General features: G+C 43.5%; 1 long non-coding RNA gene across 1 annotated transcript in view; it reads right to left on the bottom strand.

Moving 5' to 3' along the window:
- Positions 1–557: 557 nt before the first annotated feature.
- Positions 558–23,201, bottom strand: part of LOC307181230 — a 154,455-nt gene continuing 131,811 nt past the window's right edge. Inside the window, exon 4 of the long non-coding RNA XR_013826184.1 lies at positions 558–599. This is a non-coding gene — a long non-coding RNA (uncharacterized lncRNA). The remainder of the gene's footprint in view (positions 600–23,201) is intronic.

Raw genomic sequence — 23,201 nt, 5'->3', positions numbered from 1 at the left:
TTCAGGAGGTAGACTGGAATTGCATTGAAAGCATAGGAAAAGAGGCAGAACGTCCACAATGATGCACTTGGCCAAAAAGGGCGTATGCGTTTTTTCCTGAATATATTCAGGAAAAAACGCATACACCCTTTTTGGCCAACCAAGCAAGCTTGCAAAGGAAATCTGCACTACAATGAAGTCTCACTTCCCCCCGGTCAAAAGGGCCATCTGAAAAAAGTGTAAAATCCAGAAAGGCAACAGGCCATTGAGAACTGGGAGCCTTGTTATGCTGATGGGCAGGATGTAAATTGCCAACAACCACTCGGGAGAAGTGTATGGTGTTTCCTGAAACATCTAAAAAACAAAGCAACAGAACCTAGGGCACTTCCACTTATGGTCCTATAGCTTAGGGAAATTAAAATCAAAAAGACACAGCCACCCCAAAGTTTGGAACGGCTCTGTTTACACGAACCTCGTTTACAGTACAAGTTCAACATCGCAGAAAGTGAAAAATGGATAAAGAAGTTGTGGTATTCACTTACAAAGCAATATCACTCAGCAATGAAATCTATGTCATCAGGCCCGTAGCAGCACAATGAGTGGATTCAGGTATGATGATTCTAACAGAAGTAAGTCACACAGAAAAAGAAACATCATAAGATATCAGTAATACACGGAATGGAAACTTGGCTACAGAGGAACTGAATTACAGAACAGAACAGGGTCTCAAATTTAGAAAACCAACTTATGCTTGCTTAAGGGTAAAGGTGAGTTGGGTGCTGCATAAAACCAGAGATTGAAATGAGCACAGATAAAGTTCCTTAAGCCAAATATGGAATAGACAAGAGCTACTCCTTTCTCAACGAAATGGACTCAACACCGCATATTAAACGCCTAAGAATGTACCTGACTAGTAAGTATCTTAAAACCTATGGATTGCTATGTCTCCGAAGGGGAATCAAGCATGTGTACAGGGGCATAAACGCAGCAGTGATAGGATTGGAGAGGTTCGGTGAGCAAATGAAGACCCTTTGAAGTCATATTGCATGGTACCCATTCCACGGGTTTCAACTACCCAGGTTTTAGGTATTCTTCCTTCAGCTAAAACATGCATGTGGAACCCAGAGTATGATCAACCATGTGATCGGGAGACGTGTTCAAATATGTCTCAGTTTTCGTACCCTGGTACTCGGGTGCAAATTTCCAGACGCTTTACTAACACTCTCCCCACTTGGAGAGTCAGCACCTTTAACCTCCTGTTTGGCCCAGTTTGCAATTTCTGCGGAAGATGAACAGGAATAGCGAGAACCAATGAGAGGCTAGCTGGAGGTGTCTGGACGGGCAAATTTAACTCTCATTTCCCACCAGGAAGAGGAAATAACCAAAGGCTCAGCGTGCCGTGCCGGAACCAGATTAGGGCCTGAAGCCATCCTGCGGTGTTGCGGCCAGCTCACAAGAAAGCGAGTTGAAGAAAGGAGCTCAGGGGCACTGTAATTCACAAACCTGCAGAGTTATAAATGACAGCTATCGTCCAAAAATAGACTGAAGTAAGGCTGCCAAGAGGACTTGAAAGCGGGGCAGAATTGCAGGAAACCGATTTCAGGAGGTAGACTGGAATTGCATTGAAAGCATAGGAAAAGAGGCAGAACGTCCACAATGATGCACTTGGCCAAAAAGGGCGTATGCGTTTTTTCCTGAATATATTCAGGAAAAAACGCATACGCCCTTTTTGGCCAACCAAGCAAGCTTGCAAAGGAAATCTGCACTACAATGAAGTCTCACTTCCCCCCGGTCAAAAGGGCCATCTGAAAAAAGTGTAAAATCCAGAAAGGCAGGACAGGCCATGGAGAACTGGGAGCCTTGTTATGCTGATGGGCGGGATGTAAATTGCCAACAACCACTCGGGAGAAGTGTATGGTGTTTCCTGAAACATCTAAAAAACAAAGCAACAGAGCCTAGGGCACTGCCACTTATGGTCCTATAGCTTAGGGAAATTAAAATCAAAAAGACACAGCCACCCCGAAGTTTGAAACGGCTCTGTTTACAAGAACCTCGTTTACAGTACAAGTTCAACATCGCAGAAAGTGAAAAATGGATAAAGAAGTTGTGGTATTTACCTACCAAGCAATATCACTCAGCAATGAAATCTGTGTCATCAGGCCCTTAGCAGCACAATGAGTGGATTCAGGTATGATGATTCTAACTGAAATAAGTCACACAGAAAAAGTAACATCATAAGATATCAGTACTACACGGAATGTAAAAATGGCTACACAGGAACTGAATTACAGAACAGAACAGGGTCTCAAATTTAGAAAACCAACTTATGCTTGCTTAAGGGTAAAGGTGAGTTGGGGTGCTGCATAAAACCAGAGATTGAAATGAGCACAGATAAAGTTCCTTAAGCCAAATATAGAATAGACAAGAGCTACTCCTTGCTCAACGAAATGGACTCAACACCGCATATTAAACGCCTAAGAATGTACCTGACTAGTAAGTATCTTAAAACCTATGGATTGCTATGTCTCCGAAAGAGAATCAAGCATGTGTACAGGGTCATAAACACAGCAGTGATAGGATTGGAGAGGTTCGGTGAGCAAACGAAGACCCTTTGAAGACATATTGCATGTTACCCATTACACGGGTCTCAACTCTCCAGGTTTAAGGTATTCTTCCTTCAGCTAAAACATGCATGTGGAACTCAAGTATGATCAACCATGTGAACGGGAGACGTGTTCAAATATGTCTCAGTTTTCCTCCCCTGGTACTCGGGTGCAACATTCCAGACGCTTTACTAACACTCTCCCCACTTGGAGAGTCAGCGCCTTTAACCTCCTGTTTGGCCCAGTTTGCAATTTCTGCAGAAGATGAACAGGCATAGCAAGAACCAATGAGAGGCTAGCTGGAGGTGTCTGGACGGGCAAATTTAACTCTCATTTCCCACCAGGAAGAGGAAATAACCAAAGGCTCAGCGTGCCGTGCCGGAACCAGATTAGGGCCTGAAGCCATCCTGCGGTGTTGCGGCCAGCTCAAAAGAAAGCGAGTTGAAGAAAGGAGCTCAGGGGCACTGTAATTCACAAACCTGCAGAGTTATAAATGACAGCTATCGTCCAAAAATAGACTGAAGTAAGGCTGCCAAGAGGACTTGAAAGCGGGGCAGAATTGCAGGAAACCGATTTCAGGAGGTAGACTGGAATTGCATTGAAAGCATAGGAAAAGAGGCAGAACGTCCACAATGATGCACTTGGCCAAAAAGGGCGTATGCGTTTTTTCCTGAATATATTCAGGAAAAAACGCATACGCCCTTTTTGGCCAACCAAGCAAGCTTGCAAAGGAAATCTGCACTACAATGAAGTCTCACTTCCCCCCGGTCAAAAGGGCCATCTGAAAAAAGTGTAAAATCCAGAAAGGCAGGACAGGCCATGGAGAACTGGGAGCCTTGTTATGCTGATGGGCGGGATGTAAATTGCCAACAACCACTCGGGAGAAGTGTATGGTGTTTCCTGAAACATCTAAAAAACAAAGCAACAGAGCCTAGGGCACTTCCACTTATGGTCCTATAGCTTAAGGAATTTAAAATCAAAAAGACACAGCCACCCCAAAGTTTGGAACGGCTCTGTTTACAAGAACCTCGTTTACAGTACAAGTTCAACATCGCAGAAAGTGAAAAATGGATAAAAAAGTTGTGGTATTTACTTACAAAGCAATATCACTCAGCAATGAAATCTGTGTCATCAGGCCCTTAGTAGCACAATGAGTGGATTCAGGTATGATGATTCTAACTGAAATAAGTCACACAGAAAAAGAAACATCATAAGATATCAGTAATACACGGAATGTAAACTTGGCTACACAGGAACTGAATTACAGAACAGAACAGGGTCTCAAATTTAGAAAACCAACTTATGCTTGCTTAAGGGGAAAGGTGAGTTGGGGTGCTGCATAAAACCAGAGATTGAAATGAGCACAGATAAAGATCCTTAAGCCAAATATGGAATAGACAAGAGCTACTCCTTGCTCAAAGAAATGGACTCAACACCGCATATTAAATGCCTAAGAATGTACCTGACTAGTAAGTATCTTAAAACCTATGGAATGCTATGTCTCCGAAAGAGAATCAAGCATGTGTACAGGGTCATAAACGCAGCAGTGATAGGATTGGAGAGATTCGGTGAGCAAATGAAGACCCTTTGAAGTCATATTGCATGGTACCCATTCCACGGGTTTCAACTACCCAGGTTTTAGGTATTCTTCCTTCAGCTAAAACATGCATGTGGAACCCAGAGTATGATCAACCATGTGATCGGGAGACGTGTTCAAATATGTCTCAGTTTTCCTCCCCTGGTACTCGGGTGCAACATTCCAGACGCTTTACTAACACTCTCCCCACTTGGAGAGTCAGCGCCTTTAACCTCCTGTTTGGCCCAGTTTGCAATTTCTGCGGAAGATGAACAGGAATAGCGAGAACCAATGAGAGACTAGCTGGAGGTGTCTGGACGGGCAAATATAACTCTCATTTCCCACCAGAAGAGGAAATAACCAGAGGCTCAGCGTGCCGTGCCGGAACCAGATTAGGGCCTGAAGCCATCCTGCGGTGTTGCGGCCAGGTCACAAGAAAGCCAGTTGAAGAAAGGAGCTCAGGGGCACTGTAATTCACAAACCTGCAGAGTTATAAATGACAGCTATCGTCCAAAAATAGACTGAAGTAAGTCTGCCAAGAGGACTTGAATGCGGGGCAGAATTGCAGGAAACCGATTTCAGGAGGTAGACTGGAATTGCATTGAAAGCATAGGAAAAGAGGCCGAACGTCCACAATGATGCACTTGGCCAAAAAGGGCGTATGCGTTTTTTCCTGAATATATTCAGGAAAAATCGCATACGCCCTTTTTGGCCAACCAAGCAAGCTTGCAAAGGAAATCTGCACTACAATGAAGTCTCACTTCCCCCCGGCCAAAAGGGCCATCTGAAAAAAGTGTAAAATCCAGAAAGGCAACAGGCCATTGAGAACTGGGAGCCTTGTTATGCTGATGGGCGGGATGTAAATTGCCAACAGACACTCGGGAGAAGTGTATGGTGTTTCCTGAAACATCTAAAAAACAAAGCAACAGAGCCTAGGGCACTGCCACTTATGGTCCTATAGCTTAGGGAAATTAAAATCAAAAAGACACAGCCACCCCAAAGTTTGGGACGCCTCTGTTTACAAGAACCTCGTTTACAGTACAAGTTCAACATCGCAGAAAGTGAAAAATGGATAAAGAAGTTGTGGTATTTACTTACAAAGCAATATCACTCAGCAATGAAATCTATGTCATCAGGCCCTTAGCAGCACAATGAGTGGATTCAGGTATGATGATTCTAACTGAAATAAGTCACACAGAAAAAGAAACATCATAAGATATCAGTAATACACGGAATGGAAACTTGGCTACACAGGAACTGAATTACAGAACAGAACAGGGTCTCAAATTTAGAAAACCAACTTATGCTTGCTTAAGGGGAAAGGTGAGTTGGGGTGCTGCATAAAACCAGAGATTGAAATGAGCACAGATAAAGTTCCTTAAGCCAAATATGGAATAGACAAGAGCTACTCCTTGCTCAACGAAATGGACTCAAAACCGCATATTAAACACCTAAGAATGTACCTGACTAGTAAGTATCTTAAAACCTATGGATTGCTATGTCTCCGAAAGAGAATCAAGCATGTGTACAAGGGCATAAACGCAGCAGTGATAGGATTGGAGAGGTTCGTGAGCAAATGAAGACCCTTTGAAGTCATATTGCATGGTACCCATTACACGGGTCTTAACTCTCCAGGTTTAAGGTATTCTTCCTTCAGCTAAAACATGCATGTGGAACCTAGAGTATGATCAACCATGTGAACGGGAGACGTGTTCAAATATGTCTCAGTTTTCCTCCCCTGGTACTCGGGTGCAACATTCCAGACGCTTTACTAACACCCTCCCCACTTGGAGAGTCAGTCCCTTTAAACTCCTGTTTGGACCAGTTTGCAATTTCTGCGGAAGATGAACAGGCATAGCGAGAACCAATGAGAGGCTAGCTGCAGGTGTCTGGACGGGCAAATTTAACTCTCATTTCCCACCAGGAAGAGGAATTAACCAAAGGCTCAGCATGCCGGGCCGGAACCAGATTAGGGCCTGAAGCCATCCTGCGGTGTTGCGGCCAGGTCACAAGAAAGCGAGTTGAAGAAAGGAGCTCAGGGGCACTGTAATTCACAAACCTGCAGAGTTATAAATGACAGCTATCGTCCAAAAATAGACTGAAGTAAGGCTGCCAAGAGGACTTGAAAGCGGGGCAGAATTGCAGGAAACCGATTTCAGGAGGTAGACTGGAATTGCATTGAAAGCATAGGAAAAGAGGCAGAACGTCCACAATGATGCACTTGGCCAAAAAGGGCGTATGCGTTTTTTCCTGAATATATTCAGGAAAAAACGCATACGCCCTTTTTGGCCAACCAAGCAAGCTTGCAAAGGAAATCTGCACTACAATGAAGTCTCACTTCCCCCCGGTCAAATGGGCCATCTGAAAAAAGGGTAAAATCCAGAAAGGCAGGACAGGCCATGGAGAACTGGGAGCCTTGTTATGCTGATGGGCGGGATGTAAATTGCCAACAACCACTCGGGAGAAGTGTATGGTGTTTCCTGAAACATCTAAAAAACAAAGCAACAGAGCCTAGGGCACTGCCACTTATGGTCCTATAGCTTAGGGAAATTAAAATCAAAAAGACACAGCCACCCCAAAGTTTGGAATGGCTCTGTTTACAAGAACCTCGTTTACAGTACAAGTTCAACATCGCAGAAAGTGAAAAATGGATAAAGAAGTTGTGGTATTCACTAACAAAGCAATATCACTCAGCAATGAAATCTATGTACATCAGGCCCTTAGCAGCACAATGAGTGGATTCAGGTATGATGATTCTAACTGAAATAAGTCACACAGAAAAAGAAACATCATAAGATATCAGTAATACACGGAATGTAAACTTGGCTACACAGGAACTGAATTACAGAACAGAACAGGGTCTCAAATTTAGAAAACCAACTTATGCTTGCTTAAGGGGAAAGGTGAGTTGGGGTGCTGCATAAAACCAGAGATTGAAATGAGCACAGATAAAGTTCCTTAAGCCAAATATGGAATAGACAAGAGCTACTCCTTGCTCAACGAAATGGACTCAACACCGCATATTAAACGCCTAAGAATGTACCTGAGTAGTAAGTATCTTAAAATCTATGGATTGCTATGTCTCCGAAAGAGAATCAAGCATGTGTACAGGGGCATAAACGCAGCAGTGATAGGATTGGAGAGGTTCGTGAGCAAATGAAGACCCTTTGAAGTCATATTGCATGGTACCCATTCCACGGGTTTCAACTACCCAGGTTTTAGGTATTCTTCCTTCAGCTAAAACATGCATATGGAATCTACAGTATGATCAACCATGTGATCGGGAGACGTGTTCAAATATGTCTCAGTTTTCGTACCCTGGTACTCGGGTGCAACATTCCAGACGCTTTACTAACACTCTCCCCACTTGGCGAGTCAGTCCCTTTAACCTCCTGTTTGGCCCAGTTTGCAATTTCTGTGGAAGATGAACAGGAATAGCGAGAACCAATGAGAGACTAGCTGGAGGTGTCTGGATGGGCAAATTTAACTCTCATTTCCCACCAGGAAGAGGAATTAACCAAAGGCTCAGCGTGCCATGCCAGAACCAGATTAGGGCCTGAAGACACCCTGCGGTGTTGTGGCCAGCTCAAAAGAAAGCGAGTTGAAGAAAGGAGCTCAGGGGCACTGTAATTCACAAACCTGCAGAGTTATAAATGACAGCTATCGTCCAAAAATAGACTGAAGTAAGTCTGCCAAGAGGACTTGAAAGCGGGGCAGAATTGCAGGAAACCGATTTCAGGAGGTAGACTGGAATTGCATTGAAAGCATAGGAAAAGAGGCAGAACGTCCACAATGATGCACTTGGCCAAAAAGGGCGTATGCGTTTTTTCCTGAATATATTCAAGAAAAAACGCATACGCCCTTTTTGGCCAACCAAGCAAACTTGCAAAGGAAATCTGCACTACAATGAAGTCTCACTTCACCCCGGTCAAAAGGGCCATCTGAAAAAAGTGTAAAATCCAGAAAGGCAGGACAGGCCATGGAGAACTGGGAGCCTTGTTATGCTGATGGGCGGGATGTAAATTGCCAACAGACACTCTGGAGAAGTGTATGGTGTTTCCTGAAACATCTAAAAAACAAAGCAACAGAGCCTAGGGCACTGCCACTTATGGTCCTATAGCTTAGGGAAATTAAAATCAAAAAGACACAGCCACCCCAAAGTTTCGGACGCCTCCGTTTACAAGAACCTCGTTTACCATACAAGTTCAATATCACAGAAAGTGAAAAATGGATAAAGAACTTGTGGTACTTACGTACAATGCAGTATCACTCAGCAATGAAATCTATGTCATCAGGCCCATAGCAGCATAATGAGTAGATTCAGGTACGATGATTCTAACTGAAATAAGTCACACAGAAAAAGAAACATCATAAGATATCACTAATACACGGAATGTAAACTTGGCTACATAGGAACTGAATTCCAAAACAGAACAGGTTCTCAAATTTAGAAAACCAACTTATGCTTGCTTAAGGGTAAAGGTGAGTTGGGTTGCTGCATAAAACCAGAGATTGAAATGAGCACAGATAAAGTTCCTTAAGCCAAATATGGAATACACAAGAGCTACTCCTTGCTCAATGAAATGGACTCAACACCGCATATTAAACGCCTAAGAATGTACCTGACTAGTAAGTATCTTAAAACCTATGGATTGCTATGTCTCCGAAAGAGAATCAAGCATGTGTACAGGGACATAAACGCAGCAGTGATAGGATTGGAGAGGTTCGGTGAGCAAATGAAGACCCTTTGAAGTCATATTGCATTGTACCCATTCCACGGGTTTCAACTACCCAGGTTTTAGGTATTCTTCCTTCAGCTAAAACATGCATGTGGAACCCAGAGTATGATCAACCATGTGATCGGGAGACGTGTTCAAATATGTCTCAGTTTTCGTACCCTGGTACTCGGGTGCAACATTCCAGACGCTTTACTAACACTCTCCCCACTTGGAGAGTCAGCGCCTTTAACCTCCTGTTTGGCACAGTTTGCAATTTCTGCGGAAGATGAACAGGAATAGCGAGAACCAATGAGATGCTAGCTGGAGGTGTCTGGATGGGCAAATTTAACTCTCATTTCCCACCAGGAAGAGGAAATAACCAAAGGCTCTGTGTGCCGTACCGGAACCAGATTAGGGCCTGAAGCCATCCTGCGGTGTTGCGGCCAGCTCAAAAGAAAGCGAGTTGAAGAAAGGAGCTCAGGGGCACTGTAATTCACAAACCTGCAGAGTTATAAATGACAGCTATCGTCCAAAAATAGACTGAAGTAAGGCTGCCAAGAGGACTTGAAGGTGGGGCAGAATTGCAGGAAACCGATTTCAGGAGGTAGACTGGAATTGCATTGAAAGCATAGGAAAAGAGGCAGAACGTCCACAATGATGCACTTGGCCAAAAAGGGCGTATGCGTTTTTTCCTGAATATATTCAGGAAAAAACACATACGCCCTTTTTGGCCAACCAAGCAAGCTTGCAAAGGAAATCTGCACTACAATGAAGTCTCACTTCCCCCCGGTCAAAAGGGCCATCTGAAAAAAGTGTAAAATCCAGAAAGGCAGGACAGGCCATGGAGAACTGGGAGCCTTGTTATGCTGATGGGCGGGATGTAAATTGCCAACAGACACTCGGGAGAAGTGTATGGTGTTTCCTGAAACATCTAAAAAACAAAGCAACAGAACCTAGGGCACTTCCACTTATGGTCCTATAACTTAGGGAAATTAAAATCAAAAAGACACAGCCACCCCAAAGTTTGGAACGGCTCTGTTTACAAGAACCTCGTTTACAGTACAAGTTCAACATCACAGAAAGTGAAAAATGGATAAAGAAGTTGTGGTATTTACTTACAAAGCAATATCATTCAGCAATGAAATCTGTGTCATCAGGCCCTTAGCAGCACTATGAGTGGATTCAGGTATGATGATTCTAACTGAAATAAGTCACACAGAAAAAGAAACATCATAAGATATCAGTAATACACGGAATGTAAACTTGGCTACACAGGAACTGAATTACAGAACAGAACAGGGTCTCAAATTTAGAAAACCAACTTATGCTTGCTTAAGGGGAAAGGTGAGTTGGGGTGCTGCATAAAACCAGAGATTGAAATGAGCACAGATAAAGTTCCTTAAGCCAAATATGGAATAGACAAGAGCTACTCCTTGCTCAACGAAATGGACTCAACACCCCATATTAAACGCCTAAGAATGTACCTGACTAGTAAGTATCTTAAAACCTATGGATTGCTATGTCTCCGAAAGAGAATCAAGCATGTGTACAGGGGCATAAACGCAGCAGTGATAGGATTGGAGAGGTTCGGTGAGCAAATGAAGACCCTTTGAAGTCATATTGCATGGTACCCATTACACGGGTCTTAACTCTCCAGGTTTAAGGTATTCTTCCTTCAGCTAAAACATGCATGTGGAACCCAAGTATGATCAACCATGTGAACGGGAGACGTGTTCAAATATGTCTCAGTTTTCCTCCCCTGGTACTCGGGTGCAACATTCCAGACGCTTTACTAACACTCTCCCCACTTGGAGAGTCAACGCCTTTAACCTCCTGTTTGGCCCAGTTTGCAATTCCTGCGGAAGATGAACAGGAATAGCGAGAACCAATGAGAGACTAGCTGGAGGTGTCTGGATGGGCAAATTTAACTCTCATTTCCCACCAGGAAGAGGAAATAACCAAAGGCTCAGCGTGCCGTGCCGGAACCAGATTAGGGCCTGAAGCCATCCTGCGGTGTTGCAGCCAGGTCACAAGAAAGCGAGTTGAAGAAAGGAGCTCAGGGGCACTGTAATTCACAAACCTGCAGAGTTATAAATGACAGCTATCGTCCAGAAATAGACTGAAGTAAGGCTGCCAAGAGGACTTGAAAGCGGGGCAGAATTGCAGGAAACCGATTTCAGGAGGTAGACTGGAATTGCATTGAAAGCATAGGAAAAGAGGCAGAACGTCCACAATGATGCACTTGGCCAAAAAGGGCGTATGCGTTTTTTCCTGAATATATTCAGGAAAAAACGCATACGCCCTTTTTGGCCAACCAAGCAAGCTTGCAAAGGAAATCTGCACTACAATGAAGTCTCACTTCCCCCCGGTCAAAAGGGCCATCTGAAAAAAGTGTAAAATCCAGAAAGTCAGGACAGGCCATGGAGAACTGGGAGCCTTGTTATGCTGATGGGCGGGATGTAAATTGCCAACAGACACTCTGGAGAAGTGTATGGTGTTTCCTGAAACATCTAAAAAACAAAGCAACAGAGCCTAGGGCACTTCCACTTATGGTCCTATAGCTTAGGGAAATTAAAATCAAAAAGAAACAGCCACCCCAAAGTTTGGGACGCCTCCGTTTACAAGAACCTCGTTTACCGTACAAGTTCAATATCACAGAAAGTGAAAAATGGATAAAGAACTTGTGGTACTTACGTACAATGCAGTATCACTCAGCAATGAAATCTATGTCATCAGGCCCGTAGCAGCATAATGAGTGGATTCAGGTACGATGATCCTAACTGAAATAAGTCACACAGAAAAAGAAACATCATAAGATATCACTAATACACGGAATGTAAACTTGGCTACACAGGAACTGAATTACAGAAGAGAACAGGTTCTCAAATTTAGAAAACCAACTTATGCTTGCTTAAGGGGAAAGGTGAGTTGGGGTGCTGCATAAAACCAGAGATTGAAATGAGCACACATAAAGTTCCTTAAGCCAAATATGGAATAGACAAGAGCTACTCCTTGCTCAACGAAATGGACTCAACACCGCATATTAAACGCCTAAGAATGTACCTGACTAGTAAGTATCTTAAAACCTATGGATTGCTATGTCTCCGAAAGAGAATCAAGCATGTGTACAGGGGCATAAACGCAGCAGTGATAGGATTGGAGATGTTCAGTGAGCAAATGAAGACCCTTTGAAGTCATATTGCAGGGTACCCATTACACGGGTTTCAACTACCCAGGTTTAAGGTATTCTTCCTTCAGCTAAAACATGCATGTGGAACCTAGAGTATGATCAACCATGTGATCGGGAGACATGTTCAAATATGTCTCAGTTTTCTTACCCTGGTACTCGGGTGCAATATTCCAGACGCTTTACTAACACTCTCCCAACTTGGAGAGTCAGTCCCTTTAACCTCCTGTTTGACCCAGTTTGCAATTTCTGCGGAAGATGAACAGGAATAGCGAGAACCAATGAGAGACTAGCTGGAGGTGTCTGGACGGGCAAATTTAACTCTCATTTCCCACCAGGAAGAGGAATTAACCAAAGGCTCAGGGTGCCGTGCCGGAACCAGATTAGGGCCTGAAGCCATCCTGCGGTGTTGCGGCCAGCTCACAAGAAAGCGAGTTGAAGAAAGGAGCTCAGGGGCACTGTAATTCACAAACCTGCAGAGTTATAAATGACAGCTATCGTCCAAAAATAGACTGAAGTAAGGCTGCCAAGAGGACTTGAAAGCGGGGCAGAATTGCAGGAAACCGATTTCAGGAGGTAGACTGGAATTGCATTGAAAGCATAGGAAAAGAGGCCTAAGGTCCACAATGATGCACTTGGCCAAAAAGGGCGTATGCGTTTTTTCCTGAATATATTCAGGAAAAAACGCATATGCCCTTTTTGGCCAACCAAGCAAGCTTGCAAAGGAAATCTGCACTACAATGAAGTCTCACTTCCCCCCTGTCAAAAGGGCCATCTGAAAAAAGTGTAAAATGCAGAAAGGCAGGACAGGCCATGGAGAACTGGGAGCCTTGTTATGCTGAAGGGCGGGATGTAAATTGCCAACAAACACTCGGGAGAAGTGTATGGTGTTTCCTGAAACATCTAAAAAACAAAGCAACAGAGCCTAGGGCACTGCCACTTATGGTCCTATAGCTTAGGGAAATTAAAATCAAAAAGACACAGCCACCCCAAAGTTTGGGATGCCTCTGTTTACAAGAACCTCGTTTACAGTACAAGTTCAACATCGCAGAAAGTGAAAAATGGATAAAGAAGTTGTGGTATTTACTTACAAAGCAATATCACTCAGCAATGAAATCTATGTCATCAGGCCCTTAGCAGCACAATGAGTGGATTCAGGTATGATGATTCTAACTGAAATAAGTCACACAGAAAAAGAAACATCATAAGATATCAGTAATACACGGAATGTAAACTTGGCTACACAGGAACTGAATTACAGAATAGAACAGGGTCTCAAATTTAGAAAATGAACTTATGCTTGCTTAAGGGGAAAGGTGAGTTGGGGTGCTGCATAAAACCAGAGATTGAAATGAGCACAGATAAAGTTCCTTAAGCCAAATATGGAATAGACAAGAGCTACTCCTTGCTCAACGAAATGGACTCAACACCGCATATTAAACGCCTAAGAATGTACCTGACTTGTAAGTATCTTAAAACCTATGGATTGCTATGTCTCCGAAAGAGAATCAAGCATGTGTACAGGGGCATAAACGCAGCAGTGATAGGATTGGAGAGGTTCGGTGAGCAAATGAAGACCCTTTGAAGTCATATTGCATGGTACCCATTACACGGGTCTTAACTCTCCAGGTTTAAGGTATTCTTCCTTCGGCTAAAACATGCATGTGGAACCCAAGTATCATCAACCATGTGAACGGGAGACGTGTTCAAATATGTCTCAGTTTTCCTCCCCTGGTACTCGGGTTCAACATTCCAGACGCTTTACTAACACTCTCCCCACTTGGAGAGTCAGCGCCTTTAACTTCCTGTTTGGCCCAGTTTGCAATTTCTGCGGAAGATGAACAGGAATAGCGAGACACAATGAGAGACTAGCTGGAGGTGTCTGGACGGGCAAATTTAACTCTCATTTCCCACCAGGAAGAGGAATTAACCAAAGGCTCAGCATGCCGGGCCGGAACCAGATTAGGGCCTGAAGCCATCCTGCGGTGTTGCGGCCAGGTCACAAGAAAGCGAGTTGAAGAAAGGAGCTCAGGGGCACTGTAATTCACAAACCTGCAGAGTTATAAATGACAGCTATCGTCCAAAAATAGACTGAAGTAAGGCTGCCAAGAGGACTTGAAAGCGGGGCAGAATTGCAGGAAACCGATTTCAGGAGGTAGACTGGAATTGCATTGAAAGCATAGGAAAAGAGGCAGAACGTCCACAATGATGCACTTGGCCAAAAAGGGCGTATGCGTTTTTTCCTGAATATATTCAGGAAAAAACGCATACGCCCTTTTTGGCCAACCAAGCAAGCTTGCAAAGGAAATCTGCACTACAATGAAGTCTCACTTCCCCCCGGTCAAAAGGGCCATCTGAAAAAAGGGTAAAATCCAGAAAGGCAGGACAGGCCATGGAGAACTGGGAGCCTTGTTATGCTGATGGGCGGGATGTAAATTGCCAACAACCACTCGGGAGAAGTGTATGGTGTTTCCTGAAACATCTAAAAAACAAAGCAACAGAGCCTAGGGCACTGCCACTTATGGTCCTATAGCTTAGGGAAATTAAAATCAAAAAGACACAGCCACCCCAAAGTTTGGAATGGCTCTGTTTACAAGAACCTCGTTTACAGTACAAGTTCAACATCGCAGAAAGTGAAAAATGGATAAAGAAGTTGTGGTATTCACTAACAAAGCAATATCACTCAGCAATGAAATCTATGTACATCAGGCCCTTAGCAGCACAATGAGTGGATTCAGGTATGATGATTCTAACTGAAATAAGTCACACAGAAATAGAAACATCATAAGATATCAGTAATACACGGAATGTAAACTTGGCTACACAGGAACTGAATTACAGAACAGAACAGGGTCTCAAATTTAGAAAACCAACTTATTCTTGCTTAAGGGTAAAGGTGAGTTGGGGTGCTGCATAAAACCAGAGATTGAAATGAGCACAGATAAAGTTCCTTAAGCCAAATATGGAATAGACAAGAGCTACTCCTTGCTCAACGAAATGGACTCAACACCGCATATTAAACGCCTAAGAATGTACCTGACTAGTAAGTATCTTAAAACCTATGGATTGCTATGTCTCCGAAAGAGAATCAAGCATGTGTACAGGGGCATAAACGCAGCAGTGATAGGATTGGAGAGGTTCGAGAGCAAATGAAGACCCTTTGAAGTCATATTGCATGGTACCCATTCCACGGGTTTCAACTACCCAGGTTTAAGGTATTCTTCCTTCAGCTAAAACATGCATATGGAATCTACAGTATGATCAACCATGTGATCGGGAGACGTGTTCAAATATGTCTCAGTTTTCGTACCCTGGTACTCGGGTGCAACATTCCAGACGCTTTACTAACACTCTCCCCACTTGGCGAGTCAGTCCCATTAACCTCCTGTTTGGCCCAGTTTGCAATTTCTGTGGAAGATGAACAGGAATAGCGAGAACCAATGAGAGACTAGCTGGAGGTGTCTGGATGGGCAAATTTAACTCTCATTTCCCACCAGGAAGAGGAATTAACCAAAGGCTCAGCGTGCCATGCCAGAACCAGATTAGGGCCTGAAGACTCCCTGCGGTGTTGCGGCCAGCTCAAAAGAAAGCGAGTTGAAGAAAGGAGCTCAGGGGCACTGTAATTCACAAACCTGCAGAGTTATAAATGACAGCTATCGTCCAAAAATAGACTGAAGTAAGTCTGCCAAGAGGACTTGAAAGCGGGGCAGAATTGCAGGAAACCGATTTCAGGAGGTAGACTGGAATTGCATTGAAAGCATAGGAAAAGAGGCAGAACGTCCACAATGATGCACTTGGCCAAAAAGGGCGTATGCGTTTTTTCCTGAATATATTCAAGAAAAACGCATACGCACTTTTTGGCCAACCAAGCAAACTTGCAAAGGACATCTGCACTACAATGAAGTCTCACTTCACCCCGGTCAAAAGGGCCATCTGAAAAAAGTGTAAAATCCAGAAAGGCAGGACAGGCCATGGAGAACTGGGAGCCTTGTTATGCTGATGGGCGGGATGTAAATTGCCAACAGACACTCTGGAGAAGTGTATGGTGTTTCCTGAAACATCTAAAAAACAAAGCAACAGAGCCTAGGGCACTGCCACTTATGGTCCTATAGCTTAGGGAAATTAAAATCAAAAAGACACAGCCACCCCAAAGTTTCGGACGCTTCCGTTTACAAGAACCTCGTTTACCGTACAAGTTCAATATCACAGAAAGTGAAAAATGGATAAAGAACTTGTGGTACTTACGTACAATGCAGTATCACTCAGCAATGAAATCTATGTCATCAGGCCCATAGCAGCATAATGAGTAGATTCAGGTACGATGATTCTAACTGAAATAAGTCACACAGAAAAAGAAACATCATAAGATATCACTAATACACGGAATGTAAACTTGGCTACACAGGAACTGAATTCCAAAACAGAACAGGTTCTCAAATTTAGAAAACCAACTTATGCTTGCTTAAGGGTAAAGGTGAGTTGGGTTGCTGCATAATACCAGAGATTGAAATGAGCACAGATAAAGTTCCTTAAGCCAAATATGGAATACACAAGAGCTACTCCTTGCTCAATGAAATGGACTCAACACCGCATATTAAACGCCTAAGAATCTACCTGACTAGTAAGTATCTTAAAACCTATGGATTGCTATGTCTCCGAAAGAGAATCAAGCATGTGTACAGGGGCATAAACGCAGCAGTGATAGGATTGGAGAGGTTCGGTGAGCAAATGAAGACCCTTTGAAGTCATATTGCATTGTACCCATTCCACGGGTTTCAACTACCCAGGTTTTAGGTATTCTTCCTTCAGCTAAAACATGCATGTGGAACCCAGAGTATGATCAACCATGTGATCGGGAGACGTGTTCAAATATGTCTCAGTTTTCGTACCCTGGTACTCGGGTGCAACATTCCAGACGCTTTACTAACACTCTCCCCACTTGGAGAGTCAGCGCCTTTAACCTCCTGTTTGGCACAGTTTGCAATTTCTGCGGAAGATGAACAGGAATAGCGAGAACCAATGAGATGCTAGCTGGAGGTGTCTGGATGGGCAAATTTAACTCTCATTTCCCACCAGGAAGAGGAAATAACCAAAGGCTCTGTGTGCCGTACCGGAACCACATTAGGGCCTGAAGCCATCCTGCGGTGTTGCGGCCAGCTCAAAAGAAAGCGAGTTGAAGAAAGGAGCTCAGGGGCACTGTAATTCACAAACCTGCAGAGTTATAAATGACAGCTATCGTCCAAAAATAGACTGAAGTAAGGCTGCCAAGAGGACTTGAAGGTGGGGCAGAATTGCAGGAAACCGATTTCAGGAGGTAGACTGGAATTGCATTGAAAGCATAGGAAAAGAGGCAGAACGTCCACAATGATGCACTTGGCCAAAAAGGGCGTATGCGTTTTTTCCTGAATATATTCAGGAAAAAACACATACGCCCTTTTTGGCCAACCAAGCAAGCTTGCAAAGGAAATCTGCACTACAATGAAGTCTCACTTCCCCCCGGTCAAAAGGGCCATCTGAAAAAAGTGTAAAATCCAGAAAGGCAGGACAGGCCATGGAGAACTGGGAGCCTTGTTATGCTGATGGGCGGGATGTAAATTGCCAACAACCACTGGGGAGAAGTGTATGGTGTTTCCTGAAACATCTAAAAAACAAAGCAACAGAGCCTAGGGCACTTCCACTTATGGTCCTATAGCTTAGGGAAATTAAAATCAAAAAGACACAGCCACCCCAAAGTTTGGGACGCCTCCGTTTACAAGAACCTCGTTTACCGTACAAGTTCAATATCACAGAAAGTGAAAAATGGATAAAGAACTTGTGGTACTTACGTACAATGCAGTATCACTCAGCAATGAAATCTATGTCATCAGGCCCGTAGCAGCATAATGAGTGGATTCAGGTACGATGATTCTAACTGAAATAAGTCACACAGAAAAAGAAACATCATAAGATATCACTAATACACGGAATGTAAACTTGGCTACACAGGAACTGAATTACAGAAGAGAACAGGGTCTCAAATTTAGAAAACCAACTTATGCTTGCTTAAGGGGAAAGGTGAGTTGGGGTGCTGCATAAAACCAGAGATTGAAATGAGCACACATAAAGTTCCTTAAGCCAAATATGGAATAGACAAGAGCTACTCCTTGCTCAACGAAATGGACTCAACACCGCATATTAAACGCCTAAGAATGTACCTGACTAGTAAGTATCTTAAAACCTATGGATTGCTATGTCTCCGAAAGAGAATCAAGCATGTGTACAGGGGCATAAACGCAGCAGTGATAGGATTGGAGATGTTCAGTGAGCAAATGAAGACCCTTTGAAGTCATATTGCAGGGTACCCATTACACGGGTTTCAACTACCCAGGTTTAAGGTATTCTTCCTTCAGCTAAAACATGCATGTGGAACCTAGAGTATGATCAACCATGTGATCGGGAGACATGTTCAAATATGTCTCAGTTTTCGTACCCTGGTACTCGGGTGCAATATTCCAGACGCTTTACTAACACTCTCCCAACTTGGAGAGTCAGTCCCTTTAACCTCCTGTTTGACCCAGTTTGCAATTTCTGCGGAAGATGAACAGGAATAGCGAGAACCAATGAGAGACTAGCTGGAGGTGTCTGGACGGGCAAATTTAACTCTCATTTCCCACCAGGAAGAGGAATTAACCAAAGGCTCAGGGTGCCGTGCCGGAACCAGATTAGGGCCTGAAGCCATCCTGCGGTGTTGCGGCCAGCTCACAAGAAAGCGAGTTGAAGAAAGGAGCTCAGGGGCACTGTAATTCACAAACCTGCAGAGTTATAAATGACAGCTATCGTCCAAAAATAGACTGAAGTAAGGCTGCCAAGAGGACTTGAAAGCAGGGCACAATTGCAGGAAACCAATTTCAGGAGGTAGACTGGAATTGCATTGAAAGCATAGGAAAAGAGGCCTAAGGTCCACAATGATGCACTTGGCCAAAAAGGGCGTATGCGTTTTTTCCTGAATATATTCAGGAAAAAACGCATATGCCCTTTTTGGCCAACCAAGCAAGCTTGCAAAGGAAATCTGCACTACAATGAAGTCTCACTTCCCCCCTGTCAAAAGGGCCATCTGAAAAAAGTGTAAAATGCAGAAAGGCAGGACAGGCCATGGAGAACTGGGAGCCTTGTTATGCTGAAGGGCGGGATGTAAATTGCCAACAAACACTCGGGAGAAGTGTATGGTGTTTCCTGAAACATCTAAAAAACAAAGCAACAGAGCCTAGGGCACTGCCACTTATGGTCCTATAGCTTAGGGAAATTAAAATCAAAAAGACACAGCCACCCCAAAGTTTGGGATGCCTCTGTTTACAAGAACCTCGTTTACAGTACAAGTTCAACATCGCAGAAAGTGAAAAATGGATAAAGAAGTTGTGGTATTTACTTACAAAGCAATATCACTCAGCAATGAAATCTATGTCATCAGGCCCTTAGCAGCACAATGAGTGGATTCAGGTATGATGATTCTAACTGAAATAAGTCACACAGAAAAAGAAACATCATAAGATATCAGTAATACACGGAATGGAAACTTGGCTACACAGGAACTGAATTACAGAATAGAACAGGGTCTCAAATTTAGAAAATGAACTTATGCTTGCTTAAGGGGAAAGGTGAGTTGGGGTGCTGCATAAAACCAGAGATTGAAATGAGCACAGATAAAGTTCCTTAAGCCAAATATGGAATAGACAAGAGCTACTCCTTGCTCAACGAAATGGACTCAACACCGCATATTAAACGCCTAAGAATGTACCTGACTAGTAAGTATCTTAAAACCTATGGATTGCTATGCATCCAAAAGAGAATAAAGCATGTGTACAGGGGCATAAACACAGCAGTGATAGGATTGGAGAGGTTCGGTGAGCAAATGAAGACTCTTTGAAGTCATATTGCATGGTACCCATTACACGGGTCTCAACTCTCCAGCTTTAAGGTATTCTTCCTTCAGCTAAAACATGCATGTGGAACCCAGAGTATGATCAACCATGTGAACGGGAGACGTGTTCAAATATGTCTCAGTTTTCCTCCCCTGGTACTCGGGTGCAACATTCCAGACGCTTTACTAACACTCTCCCGACTTGGAGAGTCAGTCCCTTTAACCTCCTGTTTGGCCCAGTTTGCAATTTCTGCGGAAGATGAACAGGAATAGCGAGAACCAATGAGAGGCTAGCTGGAGGTGTCTGGACGGGCAAATTTAACTCTCATTTCCCACCAGGAAGAGGAAATAACCAAAGGCTCAGCATGCCGGGCCGGAACCAGATTAGGGCCTGAAGCCATCATGCGGTGTTGCGGCCAGGTCACAAGAAAGCGAGTTGAAGAAAGGAGCTCAGGGGCACTGTAATTCACAAACCTGCAGAGTTATAAATGACAGCTATCGTCCAAAAATAGACTGAAGTAAGGCTGCCAAGAGGACTTGAAAGCGGAGCAGAATTGCAGGAAACCGATTTCAGGAGGTAGACTGGAATTGCATTGAAAGCATAGGAAAAGAGGCAGGACGTCCACAATGATGCACTTGGCCAAAAAGGGCGTATGCGTTTTTTCCTGAATATATTCAGGAAAAAACGCATACGCACTTTTTGGCCAACCAAGCAAGCTTGCAAAGGAAATCTGCACTACAATGAAGTCTCACTTCCCCCCGGTCAAAAGGGCCATCTGAAGAAAGTGTAAAATCCAGAAAGGCAGGACAGGCCATGGAGAACTGGGAGCCTTGTTATGCTGATGGGCGGGATGTAAATTGCCAACAACCACTCGGGAGAAGTGTATGGTTTTTCCTGAAACATCTAAAAAACAAAGCAACAGAACCTAGGGCACTTCCACTTATGGTCCTATAGCTTAGGGAAATTAAAATCAAAAAGACACAGCCACCCCAAAGTTTGGAACGGCTCTGTTTACAAGAACCTCGTTTACAGTACAAGTTCAACATTGCGGAAAGTGAAAAATGGATAAAGAAGTTGTGGTATTTACTTACAAAGCAATATCACTCAGCAATGAAATCTGTGTCATCAGGCCCTTAGCAGCACAATGAGTGGATTCAGGTATGATGATTCTAACTGAAATAAGTCACACAGAAAAAGAAACATCATAAGATATCAGTAATACACGGAATGGAAACTTGGCTACACAGGAACTGAATTACAGAACAGAACAGGGTCTCAAATTTAGAAAACCAACTTATGCTTGCTTAAGGGTAAAGGTGAGTTGGGGTGCTGCATAAAACCAGAGATTGAAATGAGCACAGACAAAGTTCCTTAAGCCAAATATGGAATAGACAAGAGCTACTCCTTGCTCAACGAAATGGACTCAACACCCCATATTAAACGCCTAAGAATGTACCTGACTAGTAAGTATCTTAAAACCTATGGATTGCTATGTCTCCGAAAGAGAATCAAGCATGTGTATAAGGGCATAAACGCAGCAGTGATAGGATTGGAGAGGTTCGTGAGCAAATGAAGACCCTTTGAAGTCATATTGCATGGTACCCATTCCACAGGTTTCAACTACCCAGGTTTAAGGTATTCTTCCTTCATCTAAAACATGCATGTGGAACCTAGAGTATGATCAACCATGTGATCGGGAGACGTGTTCAAATATGTCTCAGGTTTCGAACCCTGGTACTGGGGTGCAACATTCCAGACGCTTTACTAACACTCTCCCCACTTGGAGAGTCAGTCCCTTTAACCACCTGTTTGGCCCAGTTTGCAATTTCTGTGGAAGATGAACAGGAATAGCGAGAACCAATGAAAGACTAGCTGGAGGTGTCTGGATGGGCAAATTTAACTCTCATTTCCCACCAGGAAGAGGAATTAACCAAAGGCTCAGCGTGCCATGCCGGAACCACATTAGGGCCTGAAGACATCCTGCAGTGTTGCGGCCAGCTCACAAGAAAGCGAGTTGAAGAAAGGAGCTCAGGGGCACTGTAATTCACAAACCTGCAGAGTTATAAATGACAGCTATCGTCCAAAAATAGACTGAAGTAAGGCTGCCAAGAGGACTTGAAAGCGGGGCAGAATTGCAGGAAACCGATTTCAGGAGGTAGACTGGAATTGCATTGAAAGCATAGGAAAAGAGGCAGAACGTCCACAATGATGCACTTGGCCAAAAAGGGCGTATGCGTTTTTTCCTGAATATATTCAGGAAAAAACGCATATGCACTTTTTGGCCAACCAAGCAAGCTTGCAAAGGAAATCTGCACTACAATGAAGTCTCACTTCCCCCTGGTCAAAAGGGCCATCTGAAAAAAGGGTAAAATCCAGAAAGGCAGGACATGCCATGGAGAACTGGGAGCCTTGTTATGCTGATGGGCGGGATGTAAATTGCCAACAACCACTCGGGAGAAGTGTATGGTGTTTCCTGAAACATCTAAAAAACAAAGCAACAGAGCCTAGGCGCTTCCAATTATGGTCCTATAGCTTAGGGAATTTAAAATCAAAAAGACACAGCCACCCCAAATTTTGGAACGGCTCTGTTTACAAAAACCTCGTTTACAGTACAAGTTCAACATCGCAGAAAGTGAAAAATGGATAAAAAAGTTGTGGTATTTACTTACAAAACAATATCACTCAGCAATGAAATCTGTGTCATCAGGCCCTTAGCAGCACAATGAGTGGATTCAGGTATGATGATTCTAACTGAAATAAGTCACACAGAAAAAGAAACATCATAAGATATCAGTAATACACGGAATGGAAACTTGGCTACACAGGAACTGAATTACAGAACAGAACAGGGTCTCAAATTTAGAAAACCAACTTATGCTTGCTTAAGGGTAAAGGTGAGTTGGGGTGCTGCATAAAACCAGAGATTGAAATGAGCACAGATAAAGTTCCTTAAGCCAAATATGGAATAGACAAGAGCTACTCCTTGCTCAATGAAATGGACTCAACACCGCATATTAAACGCCTAACAATGTACCTGACTAGTAAGTATCTTAAAACCTATAGATTGCTATGTCTCCGAAAGAGAATCAAGCATGTGTTCAGGGGCATAAACGCAGCAGTGATAGGATTGGAGAGGTTCGGTGAGCAAATGAAGACCCTTTGAAGTCATATTGCATGGTACCCATTCCACGGGTTTCAACTACCCAGGTTTTAGGTATTCTTCCTTCAGCTAAAACATGC

Source organism: Stenella coeruleoalba, assembly GCF_951394435.1.
Source record: "Stenella coeruleoalba genome assembly, contig: scaffold_64, whole genome shotgun sequence".
Classification (NCBI taxonomy): Eukaryota; Metazoa; Chordata; class Mammalia; order Artiodactyla; family Delphinidae; genus Stenella; species Stenella coeruleoalba.
The sequence above is the reverse complement of the archived record's forward strand: the minus strand, read 5'-3'. Positions and strand labels throughout refer to the sequence as shown.